This window comes from Xenopus tropicalis, chromosome 1 (genome assembly GCF_000004195.4).
Source record: "Xenopus tropicalis strain Nigerian chromosome 1, UCB_Xtro_10.0, whole genome shotgun sequence".
NCBI classification, from domain to species: domain Eukaryota; kingdom Metazoa; phylum Chordata; class Amphibia; order Anura; family Pipidae; genus Xenopus; species Xenopus tropicalis.
Window position 1 is genome coordinate 139,117,770 of NC_030677.2, and position 23,798 is coordinate 139,141,567.

The 23,798-nt window shown below is 40.0% G+C and overlaps 1 protein-coding gene across 2 annotated transcripts in view; it reads right to left on the bottom strand.

Annotated features, from left to right (window-relative positions):
- LOC594909 (CDC42 small effector 2) overlaps nt 1–22,437 on the bottom strand; it is a 60,638-nt gene extending 38,201 nt beyond the window's left edge. Inside the window, exons 1-2 of one of the 2 annotated variants that reach the window (XM_031900776.1) lie at nt 21,983–22,437; nt 6,700–6,790 (exon numbers count right to left, since the gene is read on the bottom strand). The gene's annotated coding sequence lies outside the window, so the exon portion shown is untranslated. 2 annotated transcript variants of the gene reach the window in all.
- Between the last annotated feature and the right edge of the window lie 1,361 nt (nt 22,438–23,798).

Below are 23,798 nucleotides of genomic sequence, written 5' to 3' on the forward strand. Positions count from 1 at the left end.
AATAGTATTGTTCATATGGCTCCAGCAAATTGCACAGATATGGCAAAGTAATTGCAATAGGGACTTTGCCACACGGAGAGATAAGTCGCCACCGCGACAAATCCCCCTTGTTGCGGGCAACTAATCTCCCTGAAATGCCATCCCACCAGCTGAAATATAAATCACCGGTGGGATGGCATACGCGGCGCCACAACCCTTATATTGCACAATATAATTTTATAACAGGCAATAGACTTACCAGAGACTTATCAACTATAAATTACATACAAAAATGATTTATAAAAGAGGTACAGCCCTGCCTATTTGGGCTTTAACATGTAAAAGGAGAAGGGGGTATTTACTATTATTATTTACAACATTTAAAAAGCACCATCATATTCTGCAGAACTAAATGGGTGTGTAAACTGAACATACAGATTACAAAAATACTACCAGTACAAGAAGTAAGGAGGGGGTGCCCAAAAGAGCTGGTGTGTGACACAAGGCTTGGGGATGATGGGATGAATGAAAAATAACCAAAAAACTATTGTTGCAGATAAAACAGAATGAATAAAGGGCCTTCTTTTAAAGAGTTTACAAAGTGAGTAGAGGCAAAGGTAGAAAGCAATAGAAAAGTTTTTTTACAATATAAATCCAGCAGTCTGTAAAAGATCAAAAATTTTAAATTGAAAAAAAAAAATAAAAATAGTTGAACAAAACAAAAGCCATTCATTATGTTTAAAATGGAACAATTGCCCTATATTTAACAGTGGCACATTCAGTAAGGGTTTATGTTACATAATATCATTACCTCCTTCAGTTCCTTTGTTACATCCATGTACCTATTTTAAAAGGTCATCCAGCAGAGCTAGGAAAACAATATATTTGTCTCTTTTCCTGTTACAGTATAACAGATAATATATACAATATCTTGTCTACTGGCCACTAAGGCTGCTACCACATGGGGCTGATTCTCGGTTTGGAAAACACAGGGTGAGAGTCAGCCCCTACACTGCACCAGCCCCCTACCTTTCCTGCAGCCAGAACCCAAACCCCACTTCCTTGTAAATGCTGGAAGTAGTAGTTCAGTAGAATCTGGAAGACTACCTCTTAATGGTTTCTTTACATAAACAAAATGCAATCATCATGCTTTTACTCACAATGTAGCAATTTTTTTCCTCATGATTCAGGCATAACTGCAGTCACCAGGGGGATATGCGCCTGATACAATAGCGGCAAAATTGCAATTTCACGTTGACGTGAATCGGATGCCATTGTGCTGTAAATATTGTAAATCTGGTCATGAAATATATGAACAAGGCAGGCAGCGGAAACTACATAAAGGTGCAAGGAGCATGTATAAACGCAAGTACCTTTAATGAAAGGGATTTTTAGTGCAAGTGACTGCGGTCAATTTGGCAGCCCTGCAAATGTGCTTGCGCCTGTAAATGGCCCTTACGTTCTACAGGATCAAGCAGTATCTTGGCACACATAATTCTTCCACTTCTCTCCTGTGACTGCCAGTCCGTTTTTTGATAAATGTGTCAGTTTAATTCATTGCAAGCTCATTTATAACACCAGCTTGAGTAGATGCCATACTATATCCAAAACTTTATATACATCTTGTTGTATTACAAGTATTGGTTCTAACAAGCAATTGACCAGTACAATATTTTGTGTGTGTGTATTTAGTGAGAGGAATTGCACTTAGAGAGCATACAAATGTTTATTTCATTCACATTATCAAAAACCCTCAATACAATTTAGTTATCTTGTGAGTTTGATTTGAACTTAATTAACAAACAACATTAATCTCATTAGAACAAGGCAGTTTTATTTTCTACTTCTGCAGTTTGCTGTATTTTCCTTAATCAAATAATCAGCTAATAATTATAATTTGCTGCTCTTTCCTTCAATATACACTGCATCTCATGCAGTTCAGCCTGAGCTAGACAAATGATTACTGTGGGAGCTGATGCACAGTTAATTGAAGGTCACAAACCACAAAACTGCCATCTCCAGTTAATGCATGATTTATCAACTTTCTCAAAATTGTTTTTGTTATAGACATACAATCCATCTGTATTTGAAAGGTGGGAGCAAAATGTAGTCAATATCATGCATAAGTAAAATCCAACAACTATTTCTTGGGTTCTTTCTATAGTATCGGTAATCTCTACTGCAATTAAAAAAAAATATAATATTTTGTGATATTGATTTGCAACATGATGGACAGACATAAAAATCAATAATTAAAAAAAAAAAAAACCCTACATATAGGATAACTGTTGCCTTAAGAAAATATGTATGTGATTGTAAACTGCACTAGGGCAAGGACTGATGATGTGATTGGTGTATAATTACTTTAAAATGCTGCAAAATATAGCAACACTTAATAAATAAAAGATAAAAATAACCCAGTTGTCACATTACAGCCCAGACTGAGACACAGACTCAAAGCCTCAGCCGTCACTGGGAGTGCTGACATGCTCCATTCACCTCAAATTAGGCTCAGTTCAAATAAGCTCTATTGTGTTGATATGAATACACCCTTTGGTCTAACAGAGGGTAAATCTGGGTTACGTATAGGAACCGATTTATCAACATTCAAAATGGTTTACACAAACATTTTAGTTTTTCAGTTTATAACATATTAATTTTAAAATAACTGTGTTGTGCATACCTACTTTTTGTGGGAGTGAATACAGTATTCCTGCGAATTACTGACTGAGCTCCGATTAGATCAATCTTACATGGGAGTAGCCTTGTTTTACTTTGTGCCTAAACACCTCCTCACCCCTAGCTGTGGCCATATTCCTCTCATCAGCTTAAAGGTGGCCATACATTACAATAACAATCTTTGATCCACTTCACTAAGGTTAAGAGCATCAGATATGCACACACCAAATTTTGTACAAAACATTGTTTCATATAATATCAGTGAATGTATAGGCACTTTAAGAGCTTAAATACAGAACAATAGCTTTTGTGCCTTAATAGGCATATTCTCCAAAAAAGCTGTACTCTCACTCTTCTAATTGGGGTCGGACCCGGTGGACTCCGGCTGCCCAGACCCAATCCCATTCTGTTACTGCTCCCCTGGCTGCCAGTGTCCTCCCCTGATGCGTTTCACTTGTGTGTGTTCAGAGGAGGATATCAGGTGGGTGGCGGGGGGCCCTGTGGGGGGTTGGGGGGGTGTGGCGTGGCCCCTGTGGGGGACGGGCCCGACAGGGGCACCTTGGGGGTGCGGGGCCCCGACCCTGCTCCTAATATATGGGAAGAGACACCTAAACAATGTGTGAATATTAAACAAAGGGCTACAATGACCAATTAAATAAGTGTGTACCACTGAAGGGTCAGCATTGGCTCCCACCAGAAAGGGTTGTGTGATTTGGTTCACAACTGAGATAAAGCATCTCATCTTAGACCTTTTATGAGCTTGTATTTTTATCTGTGTTGGGTCTGAACCTCCATGATCTGTAAGAACATCACATGGCTGTCAAGTGTAGCATTAAGTGGACATAGCTTTTAACTTGCAAAGCATGTCTCTTCTATGTTTGCATTTTTCTATAAGTAAGGGACTACTATATCGCTTATATTTTGTCTACTAGAAGTGATGTCTCTTTAAGGACAATAACTCTTTGCAGTAAACAATATTGTAGCTCCCAGTCATACACATCAATGCAAGAAATATGGAGAAGAAATGATTCACATACCATAATCTATGCAACCATATTTCTCCTTTCTAGAATCTATATAAAAAGAAAAGCCAAACCCCCCCCCCTTTTTTTTTTTTGCAAAGGACATATTTGCAGTTTGAATGTAAGACGTTAAAGGAAACAAAGCTTTACTGTAAAGGCTTGCAAACAGCGGGCTGTTAAATATGCACATCTTTAAATTGCTTTTAGCACTTCTATCAACAAAATATCAACCATCTGCAGCTGATCCCAGAAAGCAATATTTCCTGATGCTAATTTCTGTCCTGAAGGCAAAATAACAGGAGAAGGCACAAGTTACACAAAACCAAATGCGTGAACAGGAAGATGCACAGTTGAGAAGACTGTTCATATGTAAATTCCAAAGCATTCAGAAGCAGTGCTAAATGACTGAAACCTCTTAGCCTATTTGGAAAGGTGTTAGTCTCACTGTGCATCCCTGGCATTTAGACAATACTGTTTTAATACAGGAGAGCCACAAATATCCTGTAAAATATATCCTTATAATACACAAGAGCTATGAATTTTCTGTAAATTATATCCTTAGAAATGATGCTTAGTGATGTCATCAGTTATAATTGGTGCTTAGTGATGTAATTTCTCCCTGAAACTTGAGTATTATAATAAATAAAGTACCCCCTATTGAAAAATAAGGATATTGGAAGTTACCTTTAAGTTTAATGACCCATCAGTCCAGATACCTGAAGCAGCAGAAGAGAGCAGATCAACTTCATTCTACTGTATACGGTCATGGTGCTCCTTGGTGAACTAGAATATCCTTATATTTTACCATAGGGGGTACTTTATTCACTATACAATACAAAAGAGCCATGAATATCCTGTAAATTACAACCTTATAAATGTGCGATGACGATGTTATCAGTTTTAATTGGTGCTTAGTGAAGCACCTATTCACTGTCACATAACTCACTGAAACTTGTATATAATAAAATAAGAGGATATTAAAAGGCACCTTGGAGCTTCATAACCTGTCAGTGCAGCTACAAAAGAGAGCAGATCCACTTCACTCCGCCAGCCTTCAAAATTGAAGGTGGAGAGAAGCTGAGCCAATGCTTCAAGTAACGTTGCCCTTATATTTTAAAATAAAGGGTACATTATTCCAGGAAGAGAGAGAGAAACAGAAATAGGGAGAGATAGAGTGAAAGGCATAAGCGGCCAATATTACCTACAGTATCTGGAAGTTTCAAATGGCAATATATTTGATGGAACATTTTCAATTATAAGAAGACTGCTGAAACTGACCACTGATAATATTTCATTTATTCACGAAGTCAACAATAAACCTCATTAGCATTCATTAGATAAGTCACTTGTGTCACTGCATAAACTGTTTGTGAGCAGAATGAAATGCTGTGGATAAACAGCTATTAAGAGGCAAGACTGAAGAGCAAATGGTCTAGGCTTCTATAACATCTTTATATTATTCAGCATTCTGCTGAATGGGATATTAGTCATATACAATTGTGTAATTTAAATGCCTTATTGTTCCCATGTAGCTCCTGTTTTAATACACCTTATTCAAATAAACATCTTACTAGCCAATCTGCCAGAAGACAGTACTAAAAACCCAGTTAAGTTGGCAATAAAGTAAGAATAAAATTCTGAATATAGAAATTGCCAGTTTTCCTCCTGAAAAATAAGGTTGATACATATTTAAATTAACTGATTGCTGCCCAGTGGTCTAGCAGATCTAAGAAATATAATCTCATCATTGGATGTATTTGCTTGTTTCAGGCCCAAAAATGCCTGCGGCTTTTTTGAAGGTGGCCTTATGGGCTAAACGATTTGACATATGAAAAAAACTCTCTTGTGTGAGGGTAGATATAGGGGTAGTGGTTTTCAAATATAGCTGAAAATGTTACACATGCTTGCAGCCACAAATCCAAAATACATTTAAAAACAACACAGCTGAAAAAAAAAAATACAGTAATCACTTTTCCCAGGGAATAACATTAATGGCAGGCTGCAGTACTCATCATGCATGAAACATAATCTTTACGAAAGCATTTAAGAGGCTTCTAGAACAGATAAATGTCTATAAAACAGGACAGTGCGCTTCTGTGTGTGGTAATGATTGTGTGGTCAGGAGCTGGGACATCTTACATGAATGGCACTCTCAGCAACAAGCACAGCCTTGTTTGTCAGAAACAGGCCAAGCCATGGAGTCACAGCCTTCTGGGCAAAGCTATATTTTTCATCACTGGAAACATCAGCCATCTTAGGAAGTGTATGTGTTTGGAATAAATAAATAAAATTAAGTCTGGCAAAAAGCATTGATCCAAGGCAGTCAACTATTCAAATGGCATGAAAGTGGCAGAACCCAAACCCAACCAGACAGGGAGAGTTAAAGACATGGCCCCTAGTAGTACAGCGAGACTAGGACCCTCTGAGAAATCAGGGTGTCAAACCTGTTGCCCTTCAGCCGTTTAACTTTTTTTAACTGGTATCTCCTGTCATTAGGGCATGAAGCACAAGATAATGATAAATACACAGCACCGTGTCACATTTTTGTTTTTGTAAAAAATAGCAAAAAAAATAAGTGGGTTTTTTTCAGTAAGAAAATCAGGTTTTTGCGTAAAAAAACTGAACCACAAAAATTGAGTATTATTAAACGCCCTCCTATGTGTGTTAAAAACAGTATACTACTGTGCAGTAACTTGGATCAACAATCAGGCAATTTGCTCTCATGATTCTAACTGCAGTACACTGCAGATTTGTTACCATGGTTGGCAAAATCTTATCTATTTGACTACAAAAAAAATCACTTTACTGACCAAAGAAATTTTAGTACATTATGTTGCATGCTGTTTTATATGTATATAACCAATGAATACTGGTGCAAAAAGAACAGTGCAAAAGAACCAGTGACTGGTTCCTGCAGCTTCTACTCACTTTAATGGGAAAGAAGTGGATGTACAAAAGTGTGCACTTTTTTTCACCTAAAAACCTCACCAGACATTTTCAGACAGAAAAGAACTTATACCTGCACTTGCCAAACCTCTTCTGTAGCACTCCAAGGCTATCTCAAGTCTGGCAGCAAAAGTTCAGCATCCCAATGCTAATCTGAGGCACTCCTAAAAAAATTACCAACAAAACAAAGTACCCTCATTAGTCAAGCCATTTCCTGACAACCCCAACATCATGTGCAACTGTGTCATTGCTCAAAAATCATTCTATTCTAGGGCATTTAAGTTCTTTATCCCCGTGGTATGTGGTAAATGGACAAACAACAAAACATGGCTTGCAAACATTGGCACTGGCCTGTGATTTCCATGGTAACATTAAGTTAGCCGACATCTCCAACTTGCTAAATGCCTTATGATTTTGGGCTATAACTGTAACTCAAGGCCTAGGGAGCCATGCCAATTAATGTCCTCCTCTCAGTCATCTGAGGTAAAATCATACTCATCTAAGCAAACAAAGCAGTTAGGCCACACCAGGCAGCTTGAGATCAATTTGATTCTGTACAATTTGTTGTATATGCTACCATATATTTTGTGTATATAATTTAACAGTGTCAGCTCTCCCTCAAAAGAACAGCCATTGATGGAGAAAAATGGAAGCTTTACTGAGCTAGAGATAGAGCTTCCTTTTTTCATTGAGATAAATCAGGCTGTGTATGAATTATGCAAGGAAGGAGCACGGATAATGAGTTAAAAAGCCAATATTATTACAGTGGCGTATCTAAACAAGACAATGCATTATGGACAATTAACAGCCTATGAAACATGCTAAATCTGAAAATAAAATGGACCTGTAATGTATCCTTCCTGCCTCCCACACAACAGGTTGCCATGGAGATGTGACATTCTACTAAATCTGAATTCACAACACTAACTGGGCTACTGTTTGCGACATGAGCAGCTTAAAAATAGACACTTTACTCTCAGTGCTAGAGAACTAAGGCAAAAACAGATGTCTGCCCATCAGACTAGTTGCCTTCCCTGTAAAATCAGGACACAATTGGGCCGATTTATGATGAGGGTGAGAAACTTGTATTAGCTTTTATCAGCACCATTACCGTTTGATAAATATGCTCCTGAAAATCTGGCACAAATATCGAGTTCCTCTCTAGAAAAAACTCTATCACTATTTGATTAAAAAGCCCAAGTACGTCAGAAATATAAATAATTGAAAAAACTGGTCTTATATAAATTTAACCCTGATGTCATAAACAGCAAAAAGTGTGCCCATCTTTGGTAATCCCTAACAATCAATACGCTTTTATTTTTAATTGAATTTACTCTTAAACAGGTGACCAGTACATGCTACCTGCAGACTGGTTGCTAAAGGTGACTGGACCTGTATCATACCTTGCACCTTTTATCACATAACCCTCTTATTGGTAAAGAGGCAAACTGGAATGTTGCTTTAACCCTTTAGCAGTGGACATTCTGTCACCATTGCCTAACAAGTGTTTTTTGTCATTCCTTTGAATGGAATGTGAAAACAGAACACAGGCACTTTGTAACTATTTTGCCCGCCACATGTGTTGCAAGTTGCTGCAAAGAACTATACTACTATCAACATCTGAACAGTAATAAGAGAGAAAAATATGGTCTTGTGCTTTTTCAAAAGAAATCAAAATAAACGGAAATTATTTATCCATTTTGTCTGTTGTTTTAAGCATAAATTTATTTTAACATGGAAAATATTAGTAGGGCCTTCTCCAAACTCTTGCTGAAGAGTAGGAAGTATCTACTTGTCAAGAATTCCATTGCATGATGCAGCCTTATTTGCAGTCAGTGTTCCAATGATTACTTTTACATGGGTGTCTTAATACTTTTGGTCATATATAGTGGTTTTTAGTGTTGTGATCTGCTGTTTATCAGAAGATGAGGCATAAACAGGAGATGCACTGCCCAGTTTCTTCCATTCTAATCCTCTCTTTTATGGGAAATTTGCCAAATGAGTTGATCAGTATCATATGGCCAAACTGAAAAATATCCAGCCTTAAGACTAATGCCACATGTAGCGTATTCTCGGCAAGCTGAAAATCACTTGCCGAGGATACGACCCTACGCTTGAAAATTCTCCTACCTGTGTCTGCACCTGAAAGCATTGAATACGCTCTGGTGCAGGCACATGTAGCCGATATCCGCCGAAAAGGCAATATCTTGCGCACAGGTAGGAGGATTTTTAACCATAGGGGCGTATTCTGCGACAAATACGATTATATTGCACAAATTGTCGCAAAGTACGAAAAAGTAGCAGAAATTAATGATAAAAATGCAGAAAATATGCACAGTTCTAAAACGTAGAAAAAATACGATTTTTTTGTATTCGGACTAAATCGGACATTGATAAATGGGCCCCTACATGTGGCATTAGCCTTAGGTCCATTAGTTGGGTATGATTTAACTTTGTATTCGGCCCCCTTGAACTTTTTCACATTTTGTCACATTACAGCCACAAACATGAATTAATTTTATTGGAATTCCACGTGAAAGACCAATACAAAGTGGTGTACACGTGAGAAGTGGAACAAAAATCATACATAATTCCAAACATTTTTTACAAATAAATAACTGCAAATTGGAGTGTGCGTAATTATTCAGCCCCCTGAGTCAATACTTTGTAGAACCACCTTTTGCTGCAATTCCAGCTGCCAGTCTTTTAGGGTATGTCTCTACCAGCTTTGCACATCTACAGACTGAAATCCTTGCCCATTCTTCTTTGCAAAACAGCTCCAGCTCAGTCAGATTAGATGGACAGCGTTTGTGAACAGCAGTTTTCAGATCTTGCCACAGATTCTCCATTGGATTTAGATCTGGACATGTCTTGTGGCAAACTGCAAACGGGACTTCTTATGGTTTTCTGTTAACAATGGCTTTCTTCTTGCCACTCTTCCATAAAGGCCAACTTTGTGCAGTGCACAACTAATAGTTGTCCTATGGACAGATTCCCCCACCTGAGCTGTAGATCTCTGCAGCTCGTCCAGAGTCACCATGGGCCTCTTGGCTGCATTTCTGATCAGCGCTCTCCTTGTTCGGCCTGTGAGTTTAGGTGGACGGCCTTGTCTTGGTAGGTTTACAGTTGTGCCATACTCCTTCCATTTCTGAATGATCGCTTGAACAGTGCTCCGTGGGATGTTCAAGGCTTTGGAAATCTTTTTGTAGCCTAAGCCTGCTTTAAATTTCTCAATAACTTTATCCCTGACCTGTCTGGTGTGTTCTTTGGACTTCATGGTGTTGTTGCTCCCAATATTCTCTTAGACAACCTCTGAGGCAGTCACAGAGCAGCTGTATTTGTGATTACACAACTGACATTAGATTACACACAGGTGCACTCTATTTAGTCATTAGCACTCATAAGGCAATGTCTATGGGCAACTGACTGCACTCAGACCAAAGGGGGCTGAATAATTACGCACACCCCACTTTGCAGTTATTTATTTGTAAAAAATGTTTGGAATCATGTATGATTTTCGTTCCACTTCTCACGTGTACACCACTTTGTATTGGTCTTTCACGTGGAATTCCAATAAAATTGATTCATGTTTGTGGCTGTAATGTGACAAAATGTGGAAAAGTTCAAGGGGGCCGAATACTTTTGCAAGCCACTGTAATTACGATGGGGTCTGCTGTGTAAATTGTCAGATAAACATACATACTGTAGTGATTGCCAGCTATATTAATAACTTTAACTAGATAATTGATAGCTTCCAGTATGTAGACATAAGGTTGCTTACACAAATGTCAAGTCCTTGCTTCCCGTGTATTGTTGAGCCCAAACAACTAGTTTTGTTAGCAGGAAGTGAGCGATATACTTGTTCTGTAAGCAACTGTATATTGTAATTTTCTATGTGAAAATATATTTATGCTTGCAAAAAAGAACACTTAATTTCCACTTGTTTTGCTACATTGCCTCCAATGACCTCTATACCAAATTTGCAAAACGAAAAAAGTTTCAGGCCTTATTTTAAATGAATGTAATTAATGCATAACCTGCTGGCACAATATAAATTATCCTATTGGGGAAATCTAATAAAAATGTTTAGTTACTACTGGTTTCATCAGCTATAACAACCAATCAGCAGGTAGCATTTACTGATTGCTTTTTGAAAAGTAAAACATCTTATTAGATGCTATTAGTTACTGCACCTGGACAAAAGTAATGCTTTTTATTACATATAGGGGGTGAAATTCTTTGCAAGTAAATGACACAGTGATTCTTTCAGTTATTACATCTTTATGCAGTACTGCACATTTAAATGGTGACCGGCCTCTCCCTTTTGGTTCGTTTTATGAACTTGTCTATAGTATTTATGTACAAAGTATCCACCTGTTGAAGTTTGTTCAACAAACACACATGAAAAGTGTTAGCAAACAAACAAAAGCGTCAGTGTCCAGAACGACATACCCAAACAGACAACGGCAGACAATGAACACCCAAGCTACATCTGTCTTGCTTTTTATTCTGTCCTTCCAAGAACAGGTATGGGACCAGTTATCCAGAATATATTTATTAGGGATCTTTCTGTAATTTCAAACGCCATACCTTACATTAAGTAAGAAATCATTAAACCCAATAGGCTTGTTTTGCCACCAAAAAGGATTATTATTTATAATAATATTATAATGATAATTATCTTAGTTGGGATCAAGTACAAGGTACTGCTTTATCATTACAGAAAAAAAGAAATTTCCAGAGCTTTCTGAAGATCTCAAATATCACGAAAATGCTTACGAAAAAATCGTATTAGTCACGATAATATCGTACGATTGTAAACAGTGGCAAAACCAATCAGATTTTTTCGCACTAAAAATACGGCTGGACTGATCGAACGAAAGCTCGGAGCATTCCTGGATAAGTAAATGTGCCCCTAAGTAATCTTTATCAGAAAGGTCTATGTAAATACAGCCATAAGCACTCACAGAAACGCTGCACTGAGTTCCCCGTCAAAAGATTTGTTGTGTCCGTTTTCCTCTGCCAGAGACGCCCAGCTCTCTGCTCTCTCCCCTCTCTTGCTCCCCCCCTCCCTCAAGAATGCTAAGAACTCACTCCCCCCATAGGAATGTGGATCTGAGCCAATCAGCAGGAAGCTGACTCGTAGTCTAACTAACTGAGCATGCACACTGTCTGGGTGTATGTGCAGGAGTGAGGCATTATGGGAACTTTCTTTACACAGCTCAGTGTTTTTTATTCCTGTTTGGCTTCTGATCATCTGAATGGGAGAAATATGGGGAGACTTAAAGGCACTATTGAGACAACTGAAGGTATGCCTGCAGCTTGAGATTAACTCTTTATTACTAAACAATATGCATATTCTAAAATACAATTACAGGTGTGTGTGCCCGGTTAGCCAAAATGCTCAGGACCTAGGCTGGATTCTGGATAATAAATATCTTTCTGAATCACCATACCATAGGTCTACTAAAAAATGATTTAAATATTAAATAAACCTAAGATAAAGTACATGGTACTGTTTTATTACTACAGAGAAAAAGAAAATATTTTTGTTTTTAAATTTTAATTACTTTAAAATAGTTTCTATGTGAGATGGCCTTTCCATAATATGGGTTTTCGGGATAAAAGGTTACTTAATCTAACTTACAATGAAATCTTGCAAATCAACAGATTTTTTTCATGTAAAAATAATACAACCAAGATGACATCACAATAAAAGTAAAAAAAAAATCTACATAACCACTAATGGGTCTATATAAATTTTGCAACCGCAAAATGCAACAGGATATGGAGGGAGATGGTCTGTGACAGTTTTCCAGGAAAGCTCAGGAGCCTGTGAAGCAACTTTCTTGCAAATTATAGGCATATATATCAAAGAGTAAAAATAGAGTTCACCAAGAGAAGAAATTCCCAGTTTTCTATTCCGTTCTAAAAAATTTCTAGGGACATATTTACTAAAGTGGGTACACTGTTTGCTAGAGGGGAACTTCTCAGCTCTTTCTATACTGTTATAAACCTTTTGTGTGTATAAAATATTTGCATTAGTTTCTAATTAAGCTATTCAAAAATGGTTTCAGTGTACTTTTGAGTGTACTTTGAACACAATAGGTTGTATTTACTAAACATGTTAAGTTCCTTGATTTAAATCACAGTCTGATATTTTCTGACAAATACTTCCTTAAAAAGTTATTCGGAGTTAAAGTTAAGTTGGAGGATGAAATATGGGTTAAAAGATATTAGTTGCACTATCGCTTTTTTTTTTTTTTTTAAACCAGATTTGGGAACCAGCCAATTTATCCTAAGCAATCCTATAGCTAAATAATGATGCAGGCAAGACATATTGGTTAGTTATATACATGCCAGCATAAAGGGAATAGTAGAGGAGCGACAGCAAAAAAAAAAAAAAAAAAAAAAAAACTGCTTTCAAATCTCAATGTTTAAGATTGATTTGATTAAACCCATGATTACAGAAAATGGGTTTAATAAAACTAAATGTAACTGTAAGAATGTGGCTATGCAGAAGCTTTGTTGCCAATTGTCTTAGATTATCTGCTTGGAGCAAAAGTTCCCTATTCTAATAGGTTCGGCTGCAGGAATTTCAAGTATCCCAAGAACATTTCTTGTAGGTCGGCTTCCTCAAACCACCATATTTTCTTAATGAACTCACTATAATTTACTTGCTCATAAAACTTCAGTATACAAAGGTGCGTAGATCAGCTTATAAGAGGTTGAGCTTTAATGACTAATCCACCTATGCTGTTGGCCAATCCTGCTGCTGCTGACCTGTGTGTTCCATACTCTGCCTGCCCTATGCTGTCTGTGTGTGCCATACTCTGCCTGCCCTACCCTGCCTGTGTGTGCCATACTCTGCCTGCCCTACCCTGCCTGTGTGTGCCATACTCTGCCTGCCCTACCCTGCCTGTGTGTACCATACTCTGCCTGCCCTACCCTGCCCCGTGTGTGCCATACTCTGCCTGCCCTACCTTGCCTGTGTGTGCCTTACTCTGCCTGCCCTATGCTGCCTGTATGTGCCATACTCTGTCTGCCCTACCCCCCTGCCAGTGTGTGCCATGCTCTGACTGCTCTATGCTGCCTGTGTGCCATGCTCTGACTGCTCTATGCTACCTGTGTGTGCCATGCTCTGACTGCTCTATGCTGCCTGTGTGTGCCATACTTTGCCTGCCCTATGCCCCGTGTGTGCCATACTCACAGATTAATGTCTTAATATGACACAATAAACTTCCCATGGTCTTAGAAGCTCTTGTGATAACATGGGTGTGGTATGAAGTGGGTGTGGTTTAAAAAAGGCAAGTAGTCAACACTGGCTTCCATTATTGGAACTTTCCATTACTGGAACTTATTGGGTAACTTTCTTAATCATCGGTATGGCAAGACTCAGTCTAGCTGTTGGAATATAGTAAACAGTCAATTTCTAAAGGGTTAATAAAAAATTAAAATTCAATGTCTTTTTTTTTTATGTATGCCATTATTTAAAAAAGGTAGGAGCATAATAATATGGAATTAGATATACAGACACAAAAAGCATTGCAAATCCTAAGAACAAAATTCTATAAAATAAAACTGGTAATCAGAATGGTGTATATGTTGTAGATTCTTCACTACAGCTGCTTCCATCTAACCCTTTTCTTAGTAATGTCTAAGAGGAGGTTTCATGTCTGACACAGAAATAATAGCTGTGCTTGGAGAAGCTTCATTCTCCCCCCCCCCCCCCCCCAAAAAAAAACTACCTAGCTATTTAATTAAATGACAGGCTGCATGGGCATATCTGGGCACTTCTCCATTGGCAGGATGCTGGTGGAAAATACTCCTCACGTGCTATAGGCCTTAGACAGACAAGCAATATGGAAAAGCTCCTTGCATAACATTTGGCACAGTGCGTTGTTTATTTTATTTCACTTGGAATGCTTTGTGTGATGACAAATACAATAATAATTAGTTTCATCACCTTAATAAACTGTAACCACAATGGCTAATCTGACACCCAAGCCCTACCTTTCCCAAAAACCTATTAGCAGTCATCACAATACTCCATCTTATAACATAGAGTAATGCATTCAGTATTGGGTAAAGCTGGCCATACACAGAATGTCCACTTGTTTGGCAGATCTTTCCCCCAATATGTCCACCTTGAGGTGGGTGATATCTGATTGATACTACCGTTCCTATAGTATCCTATTCAAATAATCGGATGACGTGACACTGATAGATATCTTCCCAATTTCTATGCAGCTATTGATTGGACACAATGTATTCCTAATGCTGAACAAAAACATCAAACCTTACAATAGTAATTATTCCCCTTCCATGCATATTTAATTGTAGAAAATGCTTAGCTTGCAACCCTGTGACTGGTGAGTAACATGAGATTATCACACAATCATAATAGGTTTCTAGATTTCTGTGCTCCTTACTAATCCATGGTTGTAACTTTGATACAAGACACACCCAGCAAGTCAACAGAACTGCACTAAACAGCTCCACTAAAATGACCCTGTTTTATTCTCTGCAGCAACTCATTCTAAGTATATAACATAAAGGTGTTTACTTGCAGAGGCAAGGAATAACGCATTATTTCTTATACGTGCATCAAGCATACAAGGAATTCACAGCCATAACACACACATGGCCACCATATTTATCAGCTTCTTCTACTTTGAATAGCAGGAGAATATACAGTTTACATACTTGCCATGGAGGATGTGCAATCAACAATAATCATAGTAAGTATGTATGAGATAGATGTTAGCATGCTAAGAGTGTTTCTAAGGTGTTACAGTTACATTTTTATATCATTCACATCATTGCCTTCCTTGGTGGAGCTTTCAATCTTATTTTCTCAATTAAGGAAGCCAGTTTACCTACCAAAATGTTCCTGCACTGTAAGAGGAAACAGAGCAAACACACAAACATGGGAACAACATACAAACATCACACTGAAGGTTCCATGATCAAACCTAAACCAAAGATTCCAGGCCACTGTGAGGTCAGGATCACACCCCTCACTTCCTGTTCCTGCTCTGTTGTGGTGGGTTGCTATAGCAACGGCCGCCCTTCACAGGGAGCGGTCGCGCCAAGATCTTACCTAGTATGGGCGGGTTATTTCTGTACTTCCGGGGTAGCACTGGAGTTTGATTTCACCTGCATGACACCTGCCTAGTTGGGGGAGTTATAAAATACGAGTGGGGATTAGATTTGGGTTATTTCTCCTGAGGAAGCGTGCCGCCAGCATGTGAAACGCGTTGAGATATTGGATATTGCTTTTATACTTCTGTACACTGTAAGCAGCCTGCATTTTAGCAGGGGATTTGTTATTAAACGTTTTTACACTATTTTTGATCTCCATTCTGCTTTTATATACATTAAGGATCCAGTTCCCACTACAATTAAAGCCTGTCTTGGGTATCCTTTTGCTTCATTGCAATATTGTCTGGTGAGCATATATATTGGATCATATGAGCTGAAATTACACCTGGTTACACCTTTAGTCACTAAGCACCATAGGGTGTTTGTCCTACTTAGTAGTTTAAATTTTTTTGCACTTGATTTTTTTTTTACATGCGCTTCCATCTACTTGATCGTGCACACATTTGAAGCCCGTCTAAAAGGGGGGTTGTACTTAAGAGGAAGCAGTACAGGATTACACTTCTCCACGATACTGAAGGTTACGTATAAAGGATCATCACCAAGAAGTGCTGGGTATTCACCCTAAGACTGTGAGGTACCCACTAATGCTACTGCTTACAAATAGTATGCCACTTTGTTACACTTTGGGGTTATGTAATAAAAGACACTAAGTTTGCTCAGGAGCAGTAACCCATAGCAACCAATCAGCAGGAAGCATTTACTGGTCACCAGTTTTAAAGCAAATATCATATTAGTTGCTATGGGTTACTGCTCCTGGACAAGCTTAGTGCATTTAATTGCTAATAGGGGATGGAGTTTTCAGTCACTATGGCTGATGCCACACAGGGCTAATTTTTGGCCTTATTCCTAAGGTTATTGTTGTGCCTACACCTGCAGGCAAAGAATCCACCCTGCACTCTAATAAGTCTAATGTTGTGCTTGCACCTGGAATCATGGTATCACCCTGGGGCACACAAACCGGAATATCTCTCAGTGTGCCTGCACTCAGGACGATGCAATGGCACCAGGTGCAGGCACAACAAGAGCCTATTTTGAGTGTAGGGGTGGATTCTTGGTCCTCATTTATCTTCAGGCCAAGAATCTGCCCCACATGTCATTGGCCTATATCTCCTTGTGGTTCAGGTGCATAGGCATACAGGTAAAAACTCATTGTACCAGAGAAAGGCTGTGTATAATTAACACAATAAAGGCAATAATAATAAGAGAGAGCAATTGCAAAACTGCACGATCCACGTAGTGCTTTTTAATGGTTTGTCACTGTCTGTGCCAGCTATATACCTTAAACAAGGTCAGGCATCATGTCTAGCAGGTTAATCAAAGCATGACACAAACCCATATGCATTTATAAATAAACAGTCAGATGTTAACAACAGGGTGGTACCAAGACCAAGGCAGGATTTATTTACCACAGATTTTTTAAATGATTTGATGCCTTTTCCTGCCTTGCCTATATGAGCAGTCCTATATAGTAGGTGCCCATTACAATGGCTAATAAAAGCCGGGCACATAAGTGTAATTGCCTAAATAATGAAAATGCTTCTTGATTCAGGCTTTTGCAAAACTACAGCTCCCAGGATTCCTCTGCCATCATAAGTCAACAGCTCTCTGCAGTTATAGTGAGACACCCTAGCAGTGCTTTATACTTTATTTGCATACAGGTGTTGTACCAATCTACATATATAAAAGCTCTACAAAGAAATTTAAACTAATAGGCAAAAATTAAAGGGGACACATACATTTATTGTTTTACTCGTGTGGAAAGCAGCCTTCTGATGTACTATTGTAACTAGGTGGCCCTCCAGTCGTGACATAACAACTGCCTTCATTCTTGGATGGAAGCAGTTGTCAATGACATTTGGAAAGTCATCTGCTCATATAGAGGAACATGCTTTCTTGTTATTATCTAATAGCACATATCAGAAAGTGGTCCTCCAGCTGTCACTAAACAACTACCTCTAGTCAAGGGTACAGGCATTTTTGTTCTGTAACAACTGGAGGGCCACCATCTAATAAGTATTATTAGTTAAGGACAAGATAGCTGCTTATCCATCTGAGCAGATGGCCAGGAATGCTTAGTTACAATACTATAAGTAAGTGGTTCTCCAGCTGTCAGGGTACTAGCACTGTTTCAGGTTGAATGCAGCGGTTTTGACAGCTGGAGGGGCATCTAGTTACAATAGTACATAATGAGGTGGCCCTCCAGCTCACTAACTGCCCGTTCTAAGATTAAAGGAAGTTGTGGCTGACAGCAGGATAGCCCCAGCTCAGCATGTCCCAAAGGAGCAGAACACAGTAAAACATTACAGTTTGGGGGAAAGCTGCAGCTCTACTAACCACCAAAAGTGAGAGTCCTGCGTAGAACCAATTTCTGAAACCCCAATCTGTGGCCTGCAACCTGCATTTTTACCTCCTTGAACCTGCTACCCAACCCGCGTTGTTGATGCAAACTGGAAGTGATGTCATCAGAAGTAGGCAGGGGTAGAAAAAAAATTTAAATAATATAGAAAATATAGATAATACCCGCGACCTGCATCTATATCCCAATCGAAAACTACCTGCAACCTGCAGGTTACCTGCTTTTCTAGTGGGTAAACCCTGCAGGTAACCAACCCACTGCAGAACTCTATGATAAGCAGGGTAGAGGGTGTTGGCACACAAGCAGAATTGTTGCCCACGGTAAATCAGAGTAGCTGCAGAAGCCAAAACTCTTGAAAATGCCTTCCCTTTGCCCAAACTTTGGATCACAACACTTAAAAAATGTTACTCGCTGCAATCAGATTGAATCGTGGGAAAATGCTGGATCGGCACAAGAAATCCGTTTTACTTGTGGCAATCTGAAGCTTATGCAAGTGGAGGGCATTTTCAGAACTTTCATCATCTGCAATAGTGCAGATTTACAGCAGAAGACAAATCTCCTCATGTACCAGTACCATAAGACAATCTGGTGTGGCTGGAAGCAAAGAGACTGGGGGGGGGGGGGATTTTTCTGCTATTGAATTGTTTTGATTGTCACACAGTTATGACCACTTCCTCTGGGAGAATGAAAGGACACACCCAGACCTCAAAATAATAAAGAGAAGTTCATGTTCTTTTAAGATGCCGACATAAATATTTTATGACAATTTGCAGAAACTTTTTTTTCTTGTATTGTTATAAAGCAATTCACTGATCTGTCCAGCAACCAGACAGCATAATTAATTATAAGGATAGGTTATTACTATTATAACATGTATTTATAAAGTGCAATATATTCCACAGTGCAGTACAATAAATGGGTTTATACACTGGACATACAGAATTGCATACAATGCAATAACTTAAAGGACATGGAAAGGCAAAGTCACTTGGGGGTGCCAAAATGTTAGGCACCCCCAAGTGACTTTAATCGCCTACCTTTTACCCCAGCTGGTGCCCCTGTTGGGAGAGACACGCACCAGCCTGGGGTAGCTGCAGCGCTTCCTTCTTCCTGCTTCGCGAGCGCGTGCATGCGCAGTAGAGTGAGAAGCCGAACTTTAACAGAGAAGTCGGCTTTTCACTCTACTGCGCATGCGCCTACCTCATAGTCGCAGCTAAACGAACCAGGAAGCGCACTGCTCCAGGTACCCCGGTGCTGTTTTCTCCTAACAGGGGCACCAGCCCAGGGTACAAGGTAAGCGATTAAAGTCACTTGGGGGTGCCTAACATTTTGGCACCCCCAAGTGACTTTGCCTTTCCTTGTCCTTTAAGTCCTCCTTCACACAGTGTTACAGAAAACAGCACTTCATAGCAGTTCCCTTGTTTAAAAATATCTTATCAGACCATTCACTTTGACTTTTTATAGACAATTTAATGTAAAGTGATCTGGTAACGTCATAATGAAATACCAGCTCTTCTGCTTTCTGTAGCTACTGCTGAAGTTTTGGGACAAGTGACAGAGAAATGCGCATCAAACTTGCAAAACCACTTCAAGTCCCAGCTGACAGAGTGCAAGAACCTTACAGACACATTAAATCTGGGAAATCTGAATGCTGCTCCTCAAACATTCTATGAAAGATAGTGTGCTGAACATTCTCTTTATGCTGCATGTGAGAACTCTGCCATAAAGCATGACAAGGAGCAGGAAGGAAGTTAACACAAGCCACAAGCTCAAATGTCAAGTAAATGACATTTAAAGAACAAGATTACCTATGGCCAAGGTATCAAATATAAATACAGTCTAGTCTATTTTTTATGTTAGGCACCCCCCGTTGATTGTAATCACTAACCTGAAACCCCTGGCCAGTGCTCCTGTTAAGAGAAAACTGCACCAGCCGGGGTGTATGCGATGAAGCGATCCTCTTCCTTCTTCGCACATGTGCAGTGGAGCGAAAATTTGAACTTTAATAACAAAAAAATCCAGCTTTTCGCCCAACTGCACATGCGCAGGCCCTGGCATCTTGTTAAAAGGAGAAGGAAGGTGCAGTTTTTTCCTTTTCACAAGATCCCAGGGCCTGCACAGTTGAGCGAAAAGCCAGATTTTTTTGTTATTAAAGTTCAGCTTTTCACTCCACTGCACATGTGCGAAGAAGGAAGAGGATCACTTCATTGCATACACCCCGGCCGGTGCAGTTTTGTCCTGACAGAACTTTTGACAAAAAGTGTGGCAAATTGTTGGATTTCCAAGGTAGAACATGCCAAATAAAAAGGCCATGACATGACACCAGACTTGATCTGGTTGGCAGAAATCAACCAGATAAATGACACAGGAGAGAGAGAACGAGAACAAAAACTTAATAGATCTCCCCACATATAAACAATATATGGATCCATCTATAGTCAGTTATTTCACAGAGACTTTGTTTGCACAAACACAAAACTCCATGACTCAGGGCTGTCACACCTGTAGCCAGCTGGCAGTTAAGTTACAGCTCCCTGCATCCCTTGACAGCAGAAGGCTGTCAAGTTTTTCCTGTGAAATGCAGCTCATTAACTGCTGAAAGGGCCACAGTTCAGATATCCCTGAGATAAATTAATATATAAGGAATTTATAGAATGTGATTTGGCAAACAGGTATGTGTTAACATGAAATCCCAGTTGGCACCACAATTATATGAGGAGGAAAGGATGAACCAGAGCAGTCACTCTAAGGGCAAAAAAGCACAATTTTAATTGTACAGAATCTTTTTCTGCAACTCACAGATTAGGCTTAGGCACTAAGTGCTCATTTACTATCATGAGGTCTAAATATTACTAACACTGGGCTACAATGCAGGTATTGCAAGTGCATTCACCAACAGTAACCAATAAGCAATTTGCTTTGAACAGTTTCCTACAAGTTAAAAATGAAAGCAAAGCTCTGATTGGATGTTGAGGGTAACTGCACTGGCGCTATTTAGCACCTATGTAAAAATAAAAACGAAAAACAGCCCCTAAGAGGGAAATATAACCTCTACCAAAGGCAATAAAAAGGAAAAATGGTAAATTTGTCCCCACACCTTGTGCCTTATACTGCCTTCTCCCTTATCCTCTTGTATCATTTTATGTTGTATTTTTTGTATGGAGTCTGTATGTTCAGTGTATACGCCCATTTATAGTACAATGCTGCAAAACAGGTTGTTGCTTTATAAAAAAAAAATATATATAAATAACAAGAATAAGATTTTATATTACTTCCAACAGTATTAACACTCAGGCTTTTGAATTACATATTTGCATAACAGCAAATTTACACACCCAGGGATGATGTTAGCAGTATAAATATAGTATACCAACATAGTTTAGAGATTTTAAAAGATTTCCACACACAATCAAAGAGAAATCTGTAAATATTTAAAACCATTGTTTTTCATTGCAATTGACCCTCAAAGTGTAAATCAGATATCTGCAAAGATAAAATATTTGATTTGGGCCTAAAGTAAAAGCGAAAAGCCAAGTACTATGAGTATCCATCACCGTCTGGTGAAGCCCGAGTGCCAGCAGCGTATGTGCCGGAGCGGCTAGCCCATTCTCACAGTAGGGGGTACTCAGACAACAGAATAGCCAGCCCAGTAGCCTAGCAATCACTTTGCCTTCTGATGGGCCGCTGGGTAATGATGCTGCCCCTCTGGCATATAGGCAGCTTTCCCATTCTCCGATACCCAAAGTAACTGTGCTACAGCACAGACCGGCAGCTCTGTAATCCTATGTGCATGTAGCAAGGGCTGTATGAATATGCTCATTCCAACTGTACTCACCCCGCCGCGCCGAGCGCTTCCCCTTCTCCGCTGCCCACCGTTCCTCGCAGCACCGCTTTGTGCAGCCCAGCAGAGATGGACGTGCGTGGGATTCACTCCGGTACCCCTGGTCTCAGTCACAGCCCCTTCAACCTCTGGCAAAACGAGAAGTGCAACGCGCTGCAAGCACCGACCCCCGCTCCTTCCCCGATTGGTAGAGCCCAGCTACAGGCGGTACTGGCACAGGCTTTCCCCCCACTCTGGATCCGGATGAGAAAGAAAAACTGGGGAGTCTACACTGATGCAAAGGATGAAGTGATGAGAAAAAGGGAAGTGAAGATGGCTGCTGGAGAGTGATTGAATGGCTCGAAATCCCCTCCTCCTCCCACGGAGTGAGTAATCAGGGCTGCAGTGCTGCTGGGAGGAGACTGAGCCGGGGCTACAGGGCACTGCCTGACAGCACAGCTCTGTACTACACACAGCGGCCACAGGTGGAGCAGGGCGGGCTGCCTGAGCTTACTACTCCCTGCTACCCAGCGATCTCTGCATGGGCAGCCTGCCTTGGGCAAATACATGAGCTGGGCCCAGTGTCGGACTGGGACCCCAGGGGCCCCACCAGAAAACAGACCATGGGCCCCACTCTCCAAACTATTTTTCCTTCTTTCCTCACTAAACCACTTTATTCTTCTAGTCTCTTTTATTTACATGCTAACATCTATCCTTCCATCTATTTCTCCTCTTTGTTCCCATTCAGAAATAGGGAATGACCATAAAATAGGCCAAATGGTTATGAGCAGGAGGGCCCACTGACCCCTGGGCCCACCGGGAGTTTTCCTGGTATCCTGGTGGGCCAGTCCGACACTGGCTGGGGCAAGAAAGAGTTTTCCCAGAAGCGCTGGCAGGGCTTGCAAAAACTACAGCTCCTTCCTCCTCATACTGTTACAGCAAGCGCATCACTTAGATTGTAAGCTCTACAGGGCAGGGATCTCCTTCCTATTGTGTGTCATACCACATGGCACTTATTCCCTGTGTATTTATACTTATTAATTGTATTTATTATAACACTCCTTGTGTGTAATTATGTATATTGTAAGATTGCACAGTGCTGCGTATCCTTGTAGCACTTTATTAATAAAGTTATACATACATACATGCACACAAGTTCCAACCTCAAATGCTGAAGGGGTCTGTTCCTTATAAAGTAACCCCTTGGGTATTTATGATAGGGGATCGTTTAATGTATGAGTTTTATTAATGATGGTTATGTGTAATAAGTTGGTCTGGGGGGTTTAAGCAGGGGCTACTGGCCTAGCATAGCAACTAGGGTTGCCAACAGGCAGGTGTTTCATCAGCCTGCATGGTAAAATACCAGCCTAGGCAGTGGGCAGTATTACAAATCTACCAGCAATTAATTAGCCCGATATCACTCATCGTAGGAGGGTGTATTGGGAGATGGCAAACTTTGCCAAACAACTGGATTGCACTGTGTATGGCCAGTGCTGGATTTATACTTGATGCGCCTCACCCCGCCCCCTACACATGCTCAGTAGCTCACCTACTCCCCTCCCTCCCTACTAGTCGCTAGCGCTTCTCATCTGGTCCAAGAGCACTGAGAATTATGTGCGCAGGAGAGGTAAACAAATCTCCTGCTCGTCTATTTCCCCAGTGCTCCATGGAAAAAACTAATGTGGCTGGGCGGCATTTCACCCCTAAGATCTCGCCACCCTAGGCCCGGCCTTTGTGGCCTTCCCACAAATCCCTCCTCCTGCGTGCCCCCAAATGTTGCCTACTTGTTAAAATATGATTGGCCTCAACCTTGCCCCATTCACATCATGAC